At 34.7% G+C, this 24,386-nt stretch overlaps 1 protein-coding gene and 1 non-coding gene across 3 annotated transcripts in view; both read right to left on the bottom strand.

The window, feature by feature from the left end:
* The window catches only part of LOC150096712 (multiple PDZ domain protein-like), a 1,501,001-nt gene extending 1,486,903 nt beyond the window's left edge, over window positions 1-14,098 (bottom strand). For both annotated transcript variants that reach the window (XM_090408593.1, XM_090408594.1), the window contains exon 1: window positions 13,914-14,098. The gene's annotated coding sequence lies outside the window, so the exon portion shown is untranslated. The remainder of the gene's footprint in view (window positions 1-13,913) is intronic.
* On the bottom strand, window positions 6,817-6,923 carry LOC150096713 (U6 spliceosomal RNA). The gene has a single exon (XR_016549865.1). It is a non-coding gene; the product is annotated as a U6 spliceosomal RNA (small nuclear RNA).
* Window positions 14,099-24,386: the final 10,288 nt, after the last annotated feature.

Genomic DNA, 24,386 nt, shown 5'->3' with positions numbered 1-24,386 from the left:
AAAATGTAAGGTTATGCATTTTGGGGTGAAAAGATTAGCAGCAGTATACCACATTGGTGGAACTGTACTCCAGGAGATTGAAGAGGCCAGGGATTTGGGAGTGTTGGTGGATAGGGAGTTGAAGTTTAAAGGGGCACATTGCAAAAATGACTAAATCAGCTCATCAAATCACTTGGTTGCTGAAAAATACTTTGACGAGCACAGACAAACAGGTTATTGTTCCTCTGTATCGAGCCTTGATAGGACCCCACCTAGACTACTGTGCCAAACCCTGGCACCTAAATTTGGACGCCAGGGTTTCTTCTTGATGGGGAGGAGGTGGAGAGGATCCAGAGACGAGTGACCAAGATGATAGCAGGTCTATGGAATGAACCTTATGAGAACAGGTTGAAGATTTGTGGGTTGCAGAAATTGGTTGATAGGTGGAAAAGGGGTGATATGATTGAGAATTCAAATTACTGAAGAGTTTCTATAAGATTAATTCAGAAGATATTTTTGAGAATAGGACTGGTGATGGGAGGACTAGGGACCATCCATGGAAGCTGGGCAAGAGTGTTAGAGCTAGGTTTTTTACTTGGAGAGTGGCGAATGAGTGGAATAAGCTGCCATGACTGTAAATGAGTTCAAGACAAAGTATGATAGATACTGTGTGAATGTTGAATAGTTGTTCTTGACATGATGTTAGGGCCTCCCTCGATGAGTCTAAGGACTCCTTGGAGTTGCCCGTACTACTACTACTACTAATAATAATAATAACAACAATTCCTTTCCAACATGACTCAAAGCATTATTTTGTAATTTTTGCAGTCCATTTTGCTTCCTGTTTTTGTGAATGGATATTGTTGGAAACACCAGATGAAAACACCATTTTCATCTGGTGTTTTCCCTTCATTCCATACAATTACAGAACTAGTGTTGTTCATTATTATCTCATCACCATGCTTCTTTATCTCACCAGTAATTTCATCATTCCCAAGACTTATGATTCTTCAAATTCTTTACAATCTCTTTCCTCAGTGTATATATGTCTCTCTTGTTCTTAGTGATGATACAGCCTTCAATTCATCAGTTAACCTCTTTCAGACTATAAGATTATTTCTTACATAACCAAGCAGCATCCTGTCCATCTCTAATTTTTCTGTGTTTAAGATTTCATCTTTCATCTTTTATGGTTCTCTGCTATAGACTCCATTTATGGTTTCTAATCATCTTGTATACTTCTCTTGTTCTATATTCAGAACATTTAATGATATCTTCACAATGCTCCTGCACTCCTAATTGAGGATAAAAAAGATGGAGGGTGCTTTTATAACCTGCTACAAGATATCATTTCACTTGTTAATTTTACAAAGAAAGACTATGGGATGATTTCAAGAAGGCTTGAATATACTACATTTATATAGTAATGTAAATAAATGCTAAGTTATTCTGAGATTGTAATGCCAAGTTCAGTAGAGATTCCAATCACTTGGCAGAAGTGACTGGAATGATTGCAGTGATAACAGCAAGAGATCCTCTCCCAAAGTTATGCAAGCTAAAAAGACTGACAATTGCCTATTTAAAACCTAAAGATATTTACAAGTAGACTTCTGTCTCACCTGATGATATCCAAAATAATATTATTATTATTATGTGACACCTCCAGGGAGTCCAAAGACTCGTTGAGGGAGAGTGTGCCAACAGCTGCAAACGATTAACGCCTTCCAACTATTAACAATGCTCAAACTTGCTTAATTTTCTGCAAGCCATTAGTAGCAGAGCCTCTACCAATCAACCAACCTGACTGCCTAATTCATAGTAAATGGACAAATTCTATGCAAAACACACCTACTCTCAGTAGGTGTGTTTTGCACAGAATTCTCATCGTTACCTTGATAAAAGCATATTACAGTTTAAGCTTTAATCAAGGCAATGGATAACTGCTAATTTAAAAAATTTTCTAGTGCAAGTTTTACAGATGTTATGAAAGAGCTAACCACAGTTCAGGATATAGAAAGTATGTGGAATGGTTTCAAGAAAGATGTGCATGAAACTAATCAGTCTGCTTTAGGAGTAAAGGAAAAACAAAAATATTTGTATACTGGAACAATGCAATAAATTGCTGAATGAAGAAAATGTAAAATGCTAAAACACTGTCTAAATAATGACAATAGAAATGGAAATTAAGAAGTAAAACACAGTTGAAAATGGATAAAAATGTTTGGTTTAACAGGACACTAGTCACAGAAGAATTTGAAGTTTCATATATTGGTCACTGAATTAGAAACACTTTGTTGGACCTCCTTTAGCCTGAATTGCAGCAAATATGCAGTTTGGCATAGATTCTACAAGGTGTTGGATTACATCTACAACATACCAGGCATTCACTAGACACTCCTTTAACTGGTTCAGATTTGACAAAAGAGGACTTTGTTCCAGGATTTGTTTTTCTAACATGTCCCATATATTTTAAATGGAGTTCAAATCTCAGCTTTGTGGTTGAAGTCACTGTCATGCTTGCTGAACAATTTTTGCACAATGGACAGTAGCACTGTCATCTATAAAACAACTGTAACCAACTGGATAAAAATTCAACATTGCAAGATGAACTTAATTAGCAATAATGTTCCCTAGAGGATACCCAACCTTCCAGCAATATCACAGTACCCATTCCATGCCAATAAAACATGCCCCACACCATCTCCTGAACCTTGAGTTGTTTACAAGACAAGCTGAATTCACTGCTTCATGGGACTCCCACCAAACTCTCTGCCTATCGTCAGTACAGAACTTGGTGCAATGTTACTCATCAGACCACAACCTTTTTCAGTCTTCTGATGTCCAGTCATGATGTTTCTGACATCATTGTAGATGATCTTTGATTCTTTGCAGAAATCAGTGGTTTCTGTATAGACATGAATCTGCCAATAATGATCCCCTGCACATTGTTCAGCAAGATATAAGTTGGGAACAGCCTTCATTAAATGTTTAGTCAACTGCTGCACATAGGAAGTTCTATTTGTCCATACATGCCTTCTCAGACAATGGCCATCTCATTCCTAACAAAATGTCTTAGGACTACAGCTATGCCTCTTATTATTTTTCCATTGATTAAACACCTGATATATCTCACCTTTTGAAAAACCAGTCAGCACAGCTGTTTTCAAAATTGTGGCTCCAGTCAGATAGGCACCCACAACAAAAGCAAATCCCAAAGGAGCAAAGCAAAAGGTAAAATCATTCCACTTCACAAAAAGGAGAGAGAGAGGTGATAAGCCTGAAGTTTCAAATGATATGCTAGTCCATGTCTGAGAGCCATGTTTACAATGCTGGAAGAAATTATGATGAATATGTTAAAGGAAAGAAAGTTGTTTCAACAATCTATTTGCATAATGCAAGGATGAAGAATTTACCAGCAAAGGAAGAAATATTTTATATACAGTATATAGAGTATAGGCCTGTAACTCAGTGGTGAAGTTTGCTTCTAGGGTGATAGGCTGCCCAAAGGAAGACCTAAGTTTGATTCTAGTTGCTGAGTAGAGAAATTTTTTTTCTAAGCCTTTCTTCAACTGGTTCCCGAGTAAGTCAATCTCTGGCACAAGCAGTTTTTTCCTCTGGGAAAACTCAATGTTTTCATCCCATAAACTCAAGAAAATTGACAATAGAACCCACACTGTTTCAGACAAATATATTATGTTAGGGACCACAAGGTGGCAGCATGTCTGTTGTCTCTTCGCTGGATGGCACTTAAAATAAATTTGTGATGGTCTTGTGCTAAGTATCACTGATTGGCTACCAGCGGAGACTGAACTGCCTACTCAGTCTTGCAATAGGACTAAAACAGCCTCTCCTATTTCCTATAAGGGAAGTAAAGGTGTTAGCAGATTTTATATATATATATATATATATATATATATATATTTAGATTTTGCAAAGGCCTTTGACAGATTGCAAAATGACAAGCCAATAATTAAAGTGTGATGGATGGGGTTAGATAAGATTAGCAAGTTGGATAGCAAACTAGCTATCTGATTGGTATTAGCAAGATGTATTATGGGGAATGATATCCAGAGGAGGAAAGTTACTAGTGGGATAACAGGGAATCTGTTTTGAGAGTACTCAGATTTATAAATTAGTTATATACAATGGGAGAGGTTTAAACGACAATGCTTACAGATGATGCAAAGTTGAAATTTGAATAAGTAGCGTAGCAGATATTAGCATTACAGGATTTAGATGAACAATGGATCTAGCACTTCAATGTGAAATGTAAAGTATGAAATTTGGAAGGCAAGGAATGCAGAGAATACAATTGACAGGGATATCATGAAGATGAAAAATAAGAAATCCAGATGGTGGAAAAGAACCTGAAATTTAGATAACAGCATACTAAAATTATAAGGACATCACAACAGATTATGGCAATAAGGAGAAAGGGAACAAAGTAAAATGGCTGTCTGCATTGTATAAAAACTTGTTCAAACAATATGAATTTCATCATCTAGCTTTCAAGGAATCAAGATACAGTAGACAGGATTCAAAGATGAGTACAATGGTGTCAGGTTTCTGAAATGTCAGGCATGAGATAAACTGAGGGAATACTAATTGCAGAGATTGAGCCATAGGTTGGCAAGATTATGTGGAAGAGATTCACCAGTGAGAGGGAGAGAACGTGAGATGATTCTAGAACCTGTATAAGGAAGACATGAGCAGTGAAGTGAAGAGCAGGTTTTATTCAAGGAGGTTGGTGAAAGAATGCACTGACCTACCCACAGTACAAAATGCAGACAGAAATATGCTTAAAGTAGAGTTCAGTGACCTTTATATGACAGTGAAGATCTTCCCTAGAGTATCTGAACAAAAATACTAGAAATGTCAAAATGCTAACTTCACTGCTTCAGTACTGAACATACTAATACAGCATGCAAGATTTTCATAAATTGGGACTGATTATGAATAGGACTCGTGGGTTACAATTTAAATTAAGTTCTGTACCATACCATTATTTGTGGTATAATATATACAATAATATGATATAAAATATTCCTGTACCATACAATTATTTATGGTATGTTATTGGAATGTTCTTTCTGTGTAATCTATAAATTTGTAGCAAATATAATACAATAATGAAATTCATCTGACTAATAAGACAAAACACTAGACTGAGAGAACAGATTTTGCAGGACTTGGCAGATAGGAAAAGGTAATATGACTAAATGCAGAAATTAGCAAGAGGAGCCAATCAGATAGATGCAAGGGAAATACTAAAATAACAGATAATGTGAAAATGAAATCATCCATGGAAGATGTATAATGGTTTCAAATGTTTTACATGAGGGAAATGAAAAGAGTGCACTACCCGAGTGTGTGATGAGGGAACCAGTGCTGTATATTCAAACTAAGATATGACAGGTCTTTAGTAGCACTTGTGATGTACTAGAAAACAAAAATGAGAAGTTTAATAACACTTTATTAAATCAAACATTGATGTAAATCAGATCTTCAATGAATTTCAAAAAATATAAGCCAGGCACTAGTGCAATACAGCAGACTGCAAGATGTGATTTAAAAATACTACTGCTTATTGTTAATAAGATTCCCTCAAATTTTAAGTAAAGAAAGGTGGTCATTATGGTTCAAGCTGAGGTAATGTAATGCAATTCAGCATCCTCTATGAACAAATACTGAAATTTGAAGCAGTAATGGTTTAGTAGAACAAGTGTAATACCAGATTTCTCAGGCTTATTATACCTGACATAAGATTTTAATTTCTGTAGTCTTATTCCAATGGAGCATTCAGTTTGACCAAAAAAATAATCACAAGGAACTTGGTAAACACCTGGGAGGAATAAAGGAAATCAACAGTTAAGTATTCTATCTCCTGCTTTAGCCAATATCTACCTTGAGCATCTATAACACTATTCTCCTCCATACCTCAACTATCATTCCAGGTATGCCACTATATAGATATTTTTGCCATATGATTTACCCACTTTGCACACTAAACACAACCTATACTCCTATATCAACTACATCATGGCATCAGAAAAGGATGGAAAATTAACCTTCTTGGACATCCTCCTCTCCCACTAACAGTGACTAACTATTATATAGTGAAACCTGTGGAGTATTCATAACAAAACATACACACATAAACCACAGTAATTAAATTTTTAATAAGTAAATATTTCGTCCTAAGTATCCTAAGACATCATCAGTACAGTTTTTCAAACAATACTAGGAATAACATACAGTTAAGACACATGCTTACAATGGAATCCCACTATGCGTGCAGTAGAGTGTTATAGAATTAAATTAAAATATATCTGATGAAAATAAATAAAAAATTAGATTAATTTAAAATAAAATAACATACAAATTTATTTTACACAATTAAGGATTGCAATTTCCCAGACTTTAGTGATAGTATTATTATTATTATTCCTGACACCTCCAAGGAGTCTGAAGACTCATTGCAAGAGGACACCTACAACTGTCTCAACCACTACACCGAACCTCTACTATGAATCATCTCCATCAACGCCATCTACCGCCCACCTCTACCACCACCATAACTGGTATTCTATGTCTGTAAATTGGGTATGTTGTGAAGAGCCGATTTGTCTACATGCGGGATGAAAAACCCGAGTTTCCGGGAGAAAAAACCCTGCTACCTCCATATGAGATCGGCTAACTCACCTTCGATTGAAAATCGTCCAGATAAAGATTCCTCACATCGCGACAAGAATTGAACTTAGGCCTATTCCAATCAAAGGGCACAATGTACCATCGTTCTTCCAATTGCACTACAGAGGTGCTAAAAAAAAAAAAAAAAAAAAAGTGGAACGCTTCACAATTTTGCGTGTCATCCTTGCGCAGGGGCCATGCTAATCTACTCTGTATCGTTCCAATTTTAGTATATGTACTGCCAAAGCAAATACAAATGTTGTTATGGTTTAAATTGGGTCTGCGAGATAGGGCTTCAGCACTTTCCTTATATAAATGCTCATTTATGTAAGGATCTAGGTAGAAGTTTGGTGTTTTTCCATTGGATCCTATGGTTTGGGTTTTCAACTCAGTGTTGTGCAAGGCCAGATTTGATAAGTCAGATATGGTCCCGATGTTCAGAAATGCATTTACTAATAGATTGTCCTGTCTGTCCATAGTATGGCATCATTAAATCATTAGTAGCCAGAGCACACAGATTTTGCTCCTCCAAAGAATTCCTAAACCAAGAATTAAAAATCATCAAAAATGGATCCATACTAAACGGATACAAGCCAAAAACAACTCAAAAAAAATCAGTCACTTCCCCACACATCAACCTAGACAAGAACAAGCTTAGGATTCCCATATCATATGTCAAAAGCATCTCCAAACGTCTGTCAAAAATTATGAAGAAATACAAACTTGCTGCTACTCACAAACCAAATCAACCAGATCTATAATTTGCTACCTTCTCCTAAAGACAAACTCTCAATTTTGATGCTACCTGGTGTTTACGAAGTTCCATGTTCCTGTAAGATGTCTTACTGTGTGCCCTAACTATGTTATTCCTAGTATTGTTTGAAAAAACTGTACTGGACAAAATATTTACTTATTAAAAATTTAATTACTGTGGTTTATGTGTGCATGTTTAGTTAGTGACTCCTCTCTTTATTGCAAACTTTCACTGTCCATTTCATACAGCAAGATTCTCCACATTTGTGTCAAAAAACTGTCATCAAACATCTATTAAATAGCACACCTGTTTGCTCCAAACCCATGAATGTGAAACTAGAACTTAACATTTTACATATTATGCAATAGAAAGACTTCTTCCCACAAGTCATTCAACACATTTTCATCTCTTATAGACCTATTTCTTATGAATTCTAACCCATATGATGGAAAGGTTTCAATTCCTTATGTTACTGAAGTCTCTGAACTAATTTTGAAGTTCCTTCCTCAAGGAACATAACTTAGTCCGTGTTTTTTTTTTCAGTCAAACTTTTTTTAAAAAAAAAAAAAAAAAGGGTAAGACCAATAGGAAATAGGGGACGACCAAGAAGAAGAAGGATGGAGTCCGGAACAGGCCACCTGGCCTAGAACCTGGATAGGAAGAAGACTTCTCTTTGCTAACTTTCAAACAAGGATAAACTGTCTACTCAGTCTCTTGTGATTGACATTCTTTACTTTGGTCCAACAGGACATTCTGCTGAGATGTAACTACAGGAACAACAATCATGTCATTTACAATATGAATGAAAGATAGTTTAGCAAAACAGAGAGATAACACTAACTAGAATATTCTGGTGCAATTGTTTACTAGTAGTACTGATTTAAAATTGATCATTTGTTCAAATAAGTGCTACTACATGACCAAATTTAGTTATTTGTTACAAGAAATAGTATTAAAAAAAATATCACAATCTACTGAAGTGTATTCTGCTAGAATGTGGCTCACGTCGTTTTAAACCCATCTGTTTTTTCTTTTCCCTACTCACTGAAGTTCTTGTAGATTTAGATCAAAATATTTGATTTAATAAAGTATTATTAAACCCCTCATTTCAATTTTTGTTTACAGATATGACAGATACCAAAGGCCCTGAGCAGAATTTCTTCCCACAACATTAGTCTTGTGATTCCATGGAGGTCTGGAAATAGAACTAAGATAGTTGTACTAGAAAAACTAGCCTTTCTTTCCTGTATGCCAAGGAAAGAGGAAGAGAATTTCTGGTTTAAGTACAAACATCAATAAACCTACTGATGTGTCATGTCTAAAAATAAAACACAGCAAGTTTTCAAGCCACTTCATGTCTCTAATAAGCATAATGATAGTCTCACAGAGGCAAGTAGTGATGATTTATGGTTTTAAATGGTACAAGGACAGAAAAGGTCATATCATGCCATATCTAAGGTTATAGCAGTACACAAGGAAAGACAATCACAAACATCCATGCCTGCAGCAGGATTCAAACCTGTGACCTGTTGGTTGGAGAGCAGGTATGCTAATCACTCGGCACAGAGGCAGGGAAAAAATCATTTACCATCTGGAGACAATGCAACTATCCAAAAATAAATATTTCATAATGATTATCTCGTAGAATATTTTGGAACAATTTAAGCACAAAGTAGACTTTGCAAGGTATATGTTAAAAGTAATACATAAAGAACATCTCCCTGTATATATATACAGACACACAAATTCAATAATGCATAAGAAATATATATCTTATAAAAAATGATTTACAGACAAAAATACTGTTGGTAGTGGATGGGCAGTAATGGCATGGATTGTAGCTGCGTGTGGGAGGGGTAGCACCCTCCCATGAGTGTCACATTATAATAATAACTGTCAATTATAAAAATACAGAATACTGCCTTATAAATTTAGAGAGCCTCAAATTTTGTATTAAGGGCTTTTTTTTTTTTTTTTTTTTTTTAACTTGTGTAATTTGTAGTACTATATTATTTTGGTAAAAAATCTTGCATAAGAGTATTTCAACACAAAGTACATGACATTCATAATTTTTCTCCGTGCAAGATAATTTTCTCATTATGAAAGTGCCATATTCTTGATCAATGTAATAGCCAATTCTCACACTTAAGTCATCCTTAATGTCAGGATTTCCTTATATCAAAATAATCAACCCATAAACTCTTCCTTGGAACTCTGTAACATGCACATTGTACATTAGGTGGTATGTGAGAATGTGTGCATTTTACTTCTACTCATATGCAACATGAATTTGGAAGTTCTTACCCTTTCCTAGTTAACCATGCATGCTGCAACAGTTATCACTGATGATGTAATAGTCATCTTGAAGTGTGTGAACTTAACATGTAAATAATGTCTGTGTTAAAATAATTAACCACTTGAATTACAAAAATAAACAAAATACTCCGTTATAAAATTTGGAGACTAACTTTGTATTAATTTGTTTTGTTTTACTTAGCTAATTGTGTTTAATCAGTTCATTATAGTAATATTATTTCATGACACCTCCAAGGAGTCAAAGACTCATCGACGGAGGCACATGCTCTACAACCATCTCCACCACTTCTATCTGTCTATCATCTACACCAACGCAATGTACTGCCACCACACTAGTATTTGTCTGTAAACTGCATGTGTCTTGAATGTCGATTTGTCGGTATGCGGGATGAAAAACCTCGAGTTTCCGGGAGAAAAAACCCTGCTACCTCCATATGAGATCATCTATCTCGCCTTCAATTGAAAAAAATATATAAAGATTCCTTCCATCATGACAAGAATCAAAATTACACCTTTTCCAATCAAAGGGCGTGAAGTACCATCGTTCTTCCAAATGAGCTACGGAATATGTGGTACTATATTGTTGTTTTGGTCAATAAAAACTCTTGCATGAGAGAGTGAGAGAATTACATAAGTGTGCCCAGACCAGAAACTGGTCTGGGTAGTGGCACATGAAGCATCTTAACAGGGCTACTTGTACATGGAGACTAATGACTTCACATCGATTCCCTGGGTATCTCATAATGCAAAGCAAAATCCTTTCAGGTGTGTGGGGAGGATTTGCATTCTGGGATACCAAGGCAATTAATGATGTCATTAGCCTCTATATACGAGTAGCCCTGTTGTAAAGATACTTCATGGGCATACTTTGTTTACTTACTCTTAGATAGATAAAGGAACATAATTAACTCAAGAACATAATTTCTTGGCATCTTTAATTTATAATTAAAGATGCCAAGAAACTCAACACGGAATTGAAAATCCAAACCATAGGATCCATTGAGAAAAGTTTAAACTTTTACATAGATCTTTATATAAACAAACGTTTATACAAAGAAAGTTCTGAAGCCCTACTACACAGACCAAACTTAAACTGCAATGACGTTCTTACTATTCCTAAAGTATGGGAAATTGTCATACAAAATTGTGTTAAATAATTAATTTTTTTTTCCACTTCTGTAACACGCTACGCACGTTTAATGAGATTCTATTGTAATCATGCACCCTAACTGTATGTTATTCCTATTATTGTTTTAAACTACTGTACTGATGATGTCCTAAGATACTTAGGATGAAATATTTACAATTAAATAATTTTCACTGTGTTTCTTTTAATTATGATCGCACCACGGGTTTCGTTATTTAAAAAAAAAAAAACACTTTAATTTATACCACTAAATCTTTCAATATCTGTTTCAATTACTTATGGCTAAAAAAAAAAAAAAAAAAAAAAAAAATTGATCAAATGTATTAACAATGTGCTATGTTTTTTTTCTAAAGTAAGATGCATGAAGTTTCAATATTCTATTGTAATCTTTTTTCTTTTATTACAAATAGATTATTTACTTGACCTGATAAGGCCAATATATTAATGGTAACATACAAAAATCGAAAAACTGCTGCAGAAACCAGAATAAAATTCACAAACACAACAGAACAAAGTACGTGATCCAGAGAGGCACATTTTTAAATAGGTTGTGCAGAAGTCCAAAATTTTCAAATGAATGATATCATTTGCCACAATTTTGAACAAAGCTCAGAGTCACAACAGAAAAAAAAATCATTGCTGATATGCCATCATTACCAAATCAACATTTAATATCTAGGACTTTTGGAAACTAGTGCTCATTTCTTATGGTAATGTGAACCAACATGCGGAGGTGAATCTCCCTGCATACAACTTATGGTCTAGACATATCCAGAATAATCTGTCAAATAATTCAATTTTCTGCTCTTACAAATTTCAGATGTGATTTATAGAATTAGGATATCAAACAGATTATCAACAAGTTTGCATTCAAAAGTTTCCTGAGCAAGAACAAAGTAGCAGTATTGGCCTGCAGGGCTATTATAACTTCCGACTTCTTTTGTTGTTAGGCTAACAGCCATTATTTTAGTAATTATCCTTGTAATAGAATAAACAATCACACTATCATTAATGGACATAAAATAAATTTTTATGTGATGACAGACAAGCAGTAGTAGTATTAACCTGCAGGGTTATAAATTTCAGCTTTTTTTTGTTGCTGGGATAACAATGATTATTTTAGAATTATCCTTTTAAGAGAATAAGCAACCACACTATCATTAATGGACATAAAATAATTTGGCTGACTGAATGTCACTGTTTGATATACTAAGGCTGATACTAAATTTACTTGTTGCTACCATGATTATCAAATTACTGGTGAATTATGCTCATTACAAAATATCAATACTTGGTTACTTTAGAATATTTAATTCTCATAGAGAAAGTATAATAATGTAGCAAGCTTCTAGAAATACTATAAATACAAATGCATTGTCAGTAAATTTGCAATTTCTTGTGCTTTTATTAATATTATGCATACTTATTTTCCTGACCTACATATTATTACAACTACAAAAGTCCTTCAATAAAACCAGCCATGCCTCTGCTGTAATTAATTCAGTGTCTTACCAAAATAGTATATAATGCTTATGATTGAGATCATTATAATTTAAAGCAGCAGCTCACAAGGGGTCCTTGAAAGTATCACAAAAATAATAAAATGCTTAGAACAAAAGTCCTGATTTTTATTATGCATTACACAAAATATATATTAACAAAAAAGAAATTGTGTAATGAATGGCATGACTAAAAAATGTTTGGAGCTGTGAAATCTTTTAGCTAACTACTATCATGCTGGAAATGTAGAGGATGACGAGTTCTATTAACTACATTTGTCTTACACAGATAGAAACCTGCCGCCCCCATCAAATAACTGAAGGTTTAGTTTAGATGGGGGTGGCAGATCATAAAGATTTAGGAAACAATTCCTTGCATCCTTGAAGATTAATACCAAGATCTTCAAAAGTCCTTCAAAAAGATAAGTAAAAGATTTTATGACTTTCACCTTTGCAGCAAAAAAAAAAAAAAACACCTGCTTTCCTAATTCCTAGATTCGCCGATTATCTAGTCACTTCAAATGCATTTTAAAATAACTAGATACAAAAATAATACTTCAAATTACAGCTGCTAAAAAAGAGCTATACATGAATTCAGTGAACACTAGAAATAATTATTTTATTTCCTATGCATCTATTTGTTAGAGATTCTGCAACTTCTCATGATAGACAAAAGTCAAAACAAAATGGACCACCACCAGTGGAACAACTGTACTACCAAGGGAAACTATCCAAGCTTTATGTGAATGTCCTCTGAAAAATAAATTATCAGACCTGAAACACAGAATACAAAAATATGCATACATGAATTTTCAGCCTACTTCAGGATTATTTGAAACATGACAATCATTATGAAGTAGAAACTTATTAGTATAGCTGTTGAAACAAAACAAGATGCTAAACGCTTTATTAAATAACTCGTAATGTTTGGAATAGGTCTGAGTCACATTGTCAAATTAGAGATAATTAAAAATAAAAAAAAAGTACCAAAATAATATCTTCACCGTTGAGAGAAGTGTTGGCCTACTTTCCTGGGGTCAAAATTCTGATGAATGCATCAGATACTTTTCTTAATGTAACAACGTAGTCTAAGAATTTCTCTTTCAGGTACTAAAGAAGCAGGACCTATATACAATCGTGACTGACAGTGAACGTTTGAAATAAAATGCTGCCAGCATAAAAACTATGAAAAGCTTACTTTCCCTTCCCATTTCTCCCTTAGTGACAGTAAAGAGTTAAAGAAATAAAATCTTTCATCTTTAGCGTACATTACGCAAATAAAAGTGATTATGATGCTGTCCTAAAAATTATGCTCAAAAATTTGACTATTTTAGTGAATTACACATTTTTTCTCAGTCACAATTTGATTTACAACAGTTAACCAACAAGAAAAACAAACTGTTTTGTATTACACACTTGCCTCATAACAGCAATTCATAAGCATGTTTACGCCTTAAAGGGGAAATGTGAAGGCAACTCTTTAGAAAATTAAATTAAAATAATAACAAATGCCCGTTTCACTCCCTACCTGAAAATTCTTTCTTATCATTTTATCTGAGCATTTTCCCCCCCCAAAAAAACTACTTCAATAACTCCAAAAATCGAAAAAATACAACTAATTTCTTTCCACCTCACGAGCAATACCACCACGGCGCCACTTTCACTTCATATATCTACCAATCAACAATTATCTTTTGGGATTTTGCGAATGATGACCAGTTATTTACATTACGAAGAATATACTTTACACACATCAATAGATCACAATTTACAAACTACATCTCAGTGACTGCGAGTTAACAAATGTTTCAATCCTTTAAAAGATATGTAAATATTTTTGGCTGCACGTTCCAGATAGATAAAATGCCTGCGCCACCTGAAAAGTGGAATTCAAATTCAGAATTTGAATGCAAAAAATGTTGGAAGCATTGTAAGCATTTCATCAGTTATAAATACCCTTTATAACTGATGAAAAGTTATAAAGGGTATTTATTTCTGAAAACATACGAGATCAGGCAGCACAAAATCAAAAATAAAATGAAATAAAAAATACTGAATAATTAACAGATAAATTGAGAAAACGGTGTATAGGGGGGGTCGCACATTAACGAAAACTCGCAGATGATGGTTTGAAGTTGCTGAATTATTGCTTGTGATACCGGAAAGACTTAAAGCGTCTTGTTCGTCGTAGTAAATGAAGTTCTTATCATTGGATATGTCACAACTGCTTCACTTATTGTGATTTCTTGTAGTTCCGACAAAGGGAGTATATGGGGAGGCAAAATTCAGGTTTTTGCTCTTTTTTTAAAAAAATCTAAAAATCTGCGATTAAGGTACACTGAAAATTCTATTTCCAAGTGCCTAAACCATGGTAAGTGGTTTGCTGGTACTCCATAAGCAAGTTCCGGCTTAAAGATTACCTTATGATGCCAGGCGGATGTTGAGGCGAAAACATCCCGATTTTGGTATAATCAGCGCTACATGAGACATTTCATTCGGCGAGAAGAAGAAAGTCATATTAATTTATCTTCTCAACAAGATATACAATTATCCATTTCTTATGATATCAAACTGCATGCGCCTGCATCGCTTTGTGGTAACTTCTAAATCAGTAAAGAAAGATATAACAGAGTCCATTTTAGTTATTGAGAAACTTTTTTCTTTTTGCCGGCCGAGTGGTTCGAATCCCGCCATAGGCATGGATGTTTGTGATTGTCCTACAAACTTTGTGTGGAAAGGGAATCTGCGACCCTACCACTTATTCTAGCAGAAGACATCATTGCCAAAACATGTAAGGTACTAAGGTACGACAGTGGCCATACGGAGTCTATAGACGTCAAATGTGAACATTTTTTACAAACTTCTTTACACGTATTCCTGAGTCAGTTGACAACTGGCGGGAATAAATCAATATGTTATAAATGAAAAATTTTTAGTTTTTAATCCGGAAGCATACAGTAGAAAAATCGACTGTAGAACATGTATGATTAGATGCTTAACTTATCAGTTACGAATAGCAACACGACATATGATAGAGGGTCGTTGGCTGTATTCTTGTTGCTGTCTTCTGAATCGGACAGGTAATCACAAACCTAAGGGAACGATGAAAGATGTAGGCCGGATAGTCCAATGATCTGCAGAAATTTAAGGCTAAAAGAGTTTTCCTCTACTCCCTTTGGGAAACGAAAAGGCATTAGATGATTTTCATCTTTCTTAGTCTTTTTTTTTTTCTTTAACCAAACTTCAAAATAAAATTATGAAATTAGCACGCATTTAGCTTATATGGAAGAGCAAAAAAAAAATCCTTGTTCAATAAAATCTCAGCTTCAAGTCGTTCAAACTGAGCAACCAATTATTATAGCGTGGTCTAAACATTGAAAGACATATTGGGAAACATTTGAGGGAGCGCTCACTAATAATAATAATAATAATAATTAAAAATGTTATAATTAAATTAAATGTAGATTTTTCGACCAAAAAACGAATGTGCCAAAAGATAACTAACGCTGGGTTTAATAGATGGTAATATAGATAGCTAAACCAACTAGTTTCGCCACATATGCTAGTGGCTTCTTCTGGGTTAGGTAGAACAAAAAATAAATAAATAAATACAATAAGCAGTAAACATTAACCATTACATTACTAAAACCGAACAGTTAGGAATCGTTACAGAAAAGTAAAAACAAAACAAAACAGAAACATGTGAAGCATGGAAGCTGGCAAGGGTCAGTCATTGTTCAGTAGGTATACACGATAGATGGCAGAAATGCAGAAAAGTCTTACATGTGGAAAGATCTAATAAGTGACTTCCAAATATCACATAAAATCATTCCTTGGTTTCTGTTGAGAGTGCCATGTGAGTGGATAACCATCTTAGCCTCTTTGATGTTGCAGGCACTGAAGTTGTCTTCCATGTAAGGCATGGAGCTCTTATCTCATTCACTATTGTGGTGAGTGTCAGAGATGTGGAAAGTTAGGCCTGGGCTGTCTTCTCTATTGTTATCAGCGTCTCCAATATGCTCTTTTAGTCTAATTTCTAAATTTCTAGATGTTTGTCCTACTTACACTCCAGTAGATTATCACCCTACGTGTATAAACGATGAAGAAACTAATAACCTTTTACACAACATGACTACGTGGACTACGGATTTAAAAAAGATTGAAATCTATTCATCCCTTAACACCATGATTACATGGAACGCCCAAGGTACACAAGACTAATATTACCCTTCGCCTATCGTAGATGGTATTAGCTTGCATACTTATTTATTATCAAAAACATCTGGCTAATCTTCTAAAGGAGCACATCAGACACACGAACTCCATCAAAATCTCACAATAGTTTCTAGACAAACTAGTATTTATTTCTATTATACCAACGGACATTCGAGCTAATCTAGCTATTGCATCTTTGTTCACAAATGCTCTTTTATAATATGTTCCACCCTGACATCTCCCAACTGTCTGAGCGGTTAGCCTAGAGACTTTGCGCTTCGCAACCATATGCCTGGGGAAGGAGTGTCATAGATTCGATTCCCGTCAACGACGCGAAGGGCTTAAGGATCTTCCTCTGCCATAGCCAAGTTAGCTGGTCTTGGGTGTGGACAGCAGGCTTTTTTCCGCCAGTTTATCTGGAGTTTTTCATCCCGCAAGCAGGCAAATTGGTCCCATGAACACACACGGATTACAATCAGGAATACTGACCCAGCCATAGGCCTCATTCCTCAACTATGCCGGTTCCGAGCATGGATAAAATTTGGGGGGGGGGACTGAGATGGTGTCGTACCTCCCCGTAAAGGGGACTCATGGCCGTGTACCATCATACGATAATTATTATTATTATCTCCCAACTATTTAGACATTATCTCAACTCAAATTATTTCAGATGGAATGGGAAACTTTCACTTTTATAGAGATACGTAGATGACATATTTATAATCTGGAAACACAGTGTTGCTCAGGTACATGATTTTCTTTCATGTATTAACCCCGTCCACCACAAAATAAAATTCACTTTAGAACTTGAAAATGAAGGAAAAATTACCTATCCCAGATGTTTTAATTTCTAAAAAGATCAGAAGGGGCCTCTCTTTCTCTCTCTCTCTCTCTTAGCGAATACCGTAAGTTCACTCATAGAGGTCGTTACTTACATTTCTCTTCACTGCACCATATATCGCAAAAATTAGGTATTATACATACGCTGAAATAAAGGGCAATCTCTACTACAGGAAATGAAAAAACACTAAAAGAAGAATTACGTTATCTTTTCCAACTATTGGTGAACAATACACTCTAATAAATGGTACATCTACTCCTTCTCTGTAACAGATCTCTGACATTCGCTACAGAGCGTCGGTTTCCATCCCTTATGTTGACAAACATTGTCTGAAAATCGCCTATCTCATGACATAAGATAGGCTTTCAACTCATTGTGACTATACGATCTCTATTACATTCACCTAATTGCCACAGTTTTTGCAACAAACATCCTAGAGTTTATAATATTCCATGTTCTAGTTGCCTTGCTAACACAGGGCAAACATCTAGGACTTTATAAATTAGACAAAAAGAGCATATTGGAGATATCTCAGGCCTAGCCTTTCACATCTCTGACACTTACCACAATAGTGAATGAGACAAGAACTCCATACCTTACACAGAAGACAACCTCAGTGCCCGCAATATCAAAGAGGCTACGATGGTTCACAGACATTTCTTCTAGACTCATGGACTTCACATATGTTTTATGCTGATTTGCCTCATATCAAGAATGGAACATGGCTACTTTTGATGAATCCACTATCACATCTTTCAAAGTGCAACATCATATTGTTCTTCTAACTGTAGCAAACACAGCTTCCTATTATCTTGCTTTACTTTTTTTACTTTTTCTAGAAGCCGTGAAAGGGTGAAATCCTATAGTACATTTGCCAATCTTACACTAAGCGATAAAATAAAAAATTGAAAAAATAGAATTAATTATATTTCAGTAAAGAAATACACTTTATCTTGAGATAGCTGTATTAAACAATTACCATAACAATTCAACTTTCCTGTTTGAAGGAGTAATTCCATAAAGTTTTCATATCTGTTTGAAACGGCTTTCAAGCCGATTTACAGCCTTCTCGGGTCTTCTAAGGATAGCACATACTTGGAAAATCACCCACGAGTCTATAGGAGGTCGTGCCCATATGTTTTAGTTTCATGGTTATATAGTTTTGCTTCTCTGGGTCAGAGGAGCCATGGTTTTGAGGTGAGACAGAACGAATATATCGGAATTATCCACATTCTCGAACAATTTCTATTTTACAAAATGAAGATCAACTTAATACAGTACTCCAAGCCCTTTCTGATTTATCTGTCCTTAAAGAATATTCAAAAAAAAAAAAAAACCGTTAAGAAGATTTCATTTTCAAACTATCCTCTTTCCATAACCAGAACATTAAGTACAGAGATTTGCTCGCTACTCCCTACATCGGCAATCAATCTATTAGGACTGTTTCTCTTTTCAAATATCATAGCATTAGTGTGGCTTTCAAGCAGATCAAACTGTTCGAAACCTCAGGACGCCTAAGGGTAGCATTTTCTTTGACAAACACCTAGGAGTGTATAGGATCCTGTTATTCATGTAAAATTTATGAAGTTTTGATATAAATATTTGTTAACGGGAATCTACAAAAGATAATACGTACAAAATAAGATATTCATAATCGTAATAATTAAAAGAGTGATTTTAAAAATGAATTATTAAAATAATTTTCTAATATAACTACAGTATGTAGTTTTAGTAGAAAATAATTTTAATTTTCTTTTAAATTAATCGTTCTTATTAAAAATTATGGTCTTGAATGACGTCTGAAATTAGTAGCAAACCTCTCTTTGTTAACGTATCATAAAGGAATGGACGTGATCATTTATTGGGAAAATATGCTCTTGCACACATACACTTACAAACATGCAGTATTGTGTAGTCAGGTAGGTTTGTGTAAAAAATGCTCAGAAAATATCTCAGAAAAATATTCTCGAAGGTATTACGGGAAAATTATTAAAGAGCAAATTTTGAGAAAGAAAGTAGCAAAGCTGTGATCTATAATTATTTCCTCGTTTCACAAAAATTGAATACAATAATCTTCAAGAAAATCTCCCTGTATGACCATCTCTCACGAATGTATGTGATACATCAGCATGCGGAGTATACCACTCATCGTCTGTTGACGTATAATTGAATTATGATATGGCACAGTGGCGGCCTGTGAAAATTTTAAGTGGGGGTGCTGCATATACAAAATAAAAAAATATTTTTTTCTTAATCAGTAACCAATTTATTAATAAATAAATTATAATATTTAAAAATTGATTCATTAAAAATATTTCACCCTCACCACGAACAAACTCCAATAATAAAAGTTTCGATACACTACCCAAACGAACAGTGTCGGAATCACTTGTACAGCTCGCCCACCGTTTGTAGATCTCTCCTTGGCATTTTGCCAAGAATAGTCGATTCATGCTGAAGGGGAGAAAGAAATGAAGGATGTACGAATTGGTCGCCAACATGCGAAATCACGTGCTTTCTTCTCTGTCGCTGTACTAGTACTTGATTTTTGTTGTCGCTTTTTTGCATTATTTTTTCATTATTAATTTGTATGATGGATCCAGTACAGTCAACAAGTTCTGTTGTTAAACGTTTCAGTAGCTCTTGCAAAAGAATATTAAATAATGTACTGACATTCTGCGAAAAAGAATTGCCCCCTTGATCCCCTTTCTCAAGTCATAAAATGTGCAAGTGCAATTGCGGGCGTATCGGGGTCGACAGTTAAAAGAATTCGTAGGGAATCAAAAGGTGAAGGTAAGCCAAAATTTAAATCTCCTAAAAAAAGCGCCAGAGTAAAGAAAACCATCGAAACCGTAGCTTTGAATGATTTTGATGTTATAAGAACTATTCACGAATTTTACGTGGTCGAGAAAAGAGTGCCAACTGTTCCAAAAATTGATTCTTGTGCTTAAAGAAAAAATTAATTTTCCTTGCAAAAGAGAAACTTTAAGGAAAATACTTCAGAAAATCGGATTTTGTTTCAAAAAGTCCCAGAATAAAAGGAAACTTATCATGGAGCGAAGTGACATTGTTTTATCTTGAATGCAGTATTTGAGAGCAATAAGACGTTTCAGGGAGGAGAAAAAAACTGATTGTGTATCTAGATGAAACTTGGATTGATAGTAATTTAACTTATGGAAAATGTTGGCAGTCTAAAGAAGAATGTGGAGTGTTACAAACCTGAAATGCCTCGCGGCGCATAATAATTTTGTGTGCGGGTGGAGAAATGGGTTTTTTACCGAATTCAAACTTACTATACGAAGCTAATTCAACTACTGGAGATTACCATGGGCAAATGAATTCTACGATCTTCGAAAAGTAGGCAGAAGAAAAACTGATTCCAAACCTTCCTAAAAATGCTGTTGTTATAATTGATAACGCTTCATATTCACTCTATTCGATTAAACAAAGTTCCAAATTGGTCTAATAAGAAGCAAGTTCTTATCGATGGGCTCTCTGCAAATAACATTTCTCATTCCCCAGAAATGCGAAAAATTGAATTGCTTAATTTGGTCAAAAGAAACTCGCCCACAACTAAACTATTTAAATTCGACACGATGCTCAAAGAGCGTGGATTTCTAGCTTTGAGGCTACCACCATATCATTGCGATATTAATGCTATTGAGTATGTTTGGGCAGAAGTGAAAAGTTTCATTCGCCATCGCAACGTAACTGGAGATATTGACAATATCGAAACTTTTTAAGCTTTCAGAACAAGCGATTGAAAGTATTACAGTTCCAAACTGGGGAAAATATTGCTCTCATGTCACCTCATTGGAAAATATGTATTGGGACAGAGACGGAATTATCGAAGAATTATGCGAAGCTTTGGTGATTAGTTTAAGTGAAAGTGATGGCGATTCGGACACCGATTCAGATGACTCTGAAGATTAAAAGAATTTGATGATGGTATTTTTTTACATTTTTTTTTTTTTTGCATGGGTTTGTTAAAGAGTCACAACAAGTCATAAATAATTAATCGGTTTAGGACATTAAAGTGTCTCAGTTCTCTCAATTGTAAGTTTAGAATATCGAAGTTTATTTGAAAAATTTTCTGTTTTTCTGTATAATAATTTTTATTTTATAGAAAACTTTCTTAAAAATAAACTTAGTTAAATTTTTGTTTTATGCTATACCTTTTTAATTTTGTTAATACTCTACGTACATTTTTCCAACTGTTATACAAGCAAAATAGTTACACTTTAAAAACTACAAGGTTCATAAAAGAAAAGCTAAATTTTCCGACCTGTAATAATAAACAAACTCATCCCAGAAGACAGATTGATTACCCTATTATCAGAATGGATTCTCCTTTTTCTGACATGCGCAGAAGTGTTGAGGGATCTCTAATCGGTGGGCGAACTATAACGTGCAATGAGAAGCGTAAACAAATATCGGCGAGTCTAGCTGCAATTGGCGCGATAATTCTCACACTCCGTTAGATCGCAGTGCATTTGTTTCGTAATCTAAAGCGTTAATCGAACAATTCCAATTATTAACTATTCAATCAATGTCAAAACATAAGCTGTGAACTTTAACATGTTGTATTGCATGTATATAATGTTATTATTTATAAACACAAACAAAATTTAATTTGTTCATTTTTTATTTGGGGGAGGCTGCAGTGTCGCAGTGCTTATGTACGAGCAGCCACTGGTATGGCATGTACGCTTAAATTAACAAATATTAAAGCATTCGTTTCGTAGAAAGCATTGACTGTAAATGTAATTTAAAAAAAAAAAAAAAAGATTCCGTTACCCAAACTTTCCTGCCTATGAGCATACCACTAGCCTACCACACGCTAGGACATCATTATAGTTTGACTCTAGTCGTCAAGTTTAAGAAATTTTTCAAAACGTTTTCCAAGCAGGTTCCCAAGTTAGGCGATCTTTCGTTCGGATAAGTAGAGACTTTTCACCATGGACTTTTGAATTTTTAACCACCGATCCCAGGAAACACAGCCACAGAACACAAATAGTTTTGATAATCAGATACTAGTTAGCGTTTTGAAATAGGATATGATGACCTTTATATCCCGTACTCTTACACCCAAATTGTTCCAAATTATTATGGAAACGTCAATTAAGATTTTGAAGATTTCCATTTTTTTTTTAAATTTTAATTTTCATGAAAATATGTAGGAACGCATTTAGCACTAAGGACTAAGCGTGGAGACAGCTGCCTATCCTATCCTATCGATTTTATAAAGTTCTTCTTCAACCTGGATTGGTCCATTACTGGACGAATCTCTCAATTTCCTTCACCTCATTCTGTTTTCAATTTTCTTCATCCATTGTATTCCAGCATTCCCAACAATTTCATCTTGCCATCTCTTTCTTGGTCTTCCACTTTGCCTACTCCGATCCATTTTGTTAATAATTTACACTTCTTGTGTTGTCATATATGTGTCGAGCCTATCTCCTTTTCGAATGCTTAATGGAAGTGATGATATCCTGAACACCTTTTTATGTTACCAAATGGAGTGTATCCTGTATGTATATGTCACACGATGCATATTCCTTTTCATTCTTCTCTGAATTACTTTCAATTTGCGAACCATATCTTGAGTTCTAGATGTTCTCGAGTTCACATATAGTTTTTTTTTTAATTAAACATACCAAGTAATTATATACTTGGTTTAATTCTTTATCCAAGTGTAAGCAAACGTTTGCTCCTGAACTATTTTCATTTTCAGAACTGGGGAAACTCGTATAAAGAAGCTAATGACTTCACATCACTTGCCTTAGTGTCCCATAATGCAAGGTACATCTCCTTGTTGACATGTATAATGCAATGCATTATGGAAAGGGTCACTATCCAGACCGGTTTCGACTTATGTATAGGTGAAGCAGTCTCTAAAAATTAGGCGATCCCGAAAGATCGCCCAACTCAGTATTGTTCCACTCAGTGACAGGCTCACCACATCACCGAGAAGAACTTCTCAGCATTGAAAAGGTGAGAACTTCTCACCTATCCCCAAGCAGAACCTCTCAAATGAAATTAGGCCCTAACCGGTTTCGACCAATGTTGAGGTCTCATCAGTGAGAGCCAGACCCAGAGGTGATACTAAGATTGAAGTAATACATTAGTCATATTTTCATATACGAGTTGCTAAAAGGTGTCACACCTTATTATTAAAATAATCTGGATTTGTGATAGTTGTTGGAAGTTTTTTCCCACTTGGTTATACTATAAATTAAAGATACCAAGAAATTATATACTTGATTTAATCCTTTATCCAAGTGTAAGCAAAGTTTGCGCCTGAACTATTTTCAGGACTAAGGCAACTCGTATAAAGAAGCTAAGACTTCACATCACTTGTCTTAGTATCCCATAATGCAAAGCACATCTCCTTGCGGATCGTCATTCATCATTACTTTCGTTCTGATTAAAATTTATCTTCAACCCAGTTTGAGTAGATACTAGAGCTAATTCCCTTAATTTTATTTCCATAGTGCATAGAGCTGTCACATGATTCTTATTACTGAAGTATTGAATTAAAGATACCAATTATATAATTACTTGGTATCTTTAATTTATAGTATAACCAAGTGGAAAAACTTCGAATGTAGCTTTTTTATTCAAACTAATGGAAATGTCATCTTTGATGATCTTTCATCCTCACAAATTAATACAAATTGACATTCATCATTACTTACATTCTGATTAAAATTTATCTTCAACCCAGTTTGAGTAGATATTAGAGCTAATTCCCTTAATTTTATTTCCATATTGCATAGACTCGAGCTGTTACATTATTATTATTAATTTTTTACTTTGGAAATGTTTTGTATATTATTATTACTACAAGACACCTCCAGTGGATCAAGGACTCATCCACCACATCACTCACACCACGTGACTCAGCACCTTCAAAAGCGAGCCATTCCGATCACACGTCCATGA

Source organism: Typopeltis vanoorti, chromosome 18, assembly GCF_054136105.1.
Source record: "Typopeltis vanoorti isolate ZY-2024b chromosome 18, IOZ_Tvanoo_1.0, whole genome shotgun sequence".
In the NCBI taxonomy this organism is placed as follows: Eukaryota; Metazoa; Arthropoda; class Arachnida; order Uropygi; family Thelyphonidae; genus Typopeltis; species Typopeltis vanoorti.
The sequence above is the reverse complement of the archived record's forward strand: the minus strand, read 5'-3'. Positions and strand labels throughout refer to the sequence as shown.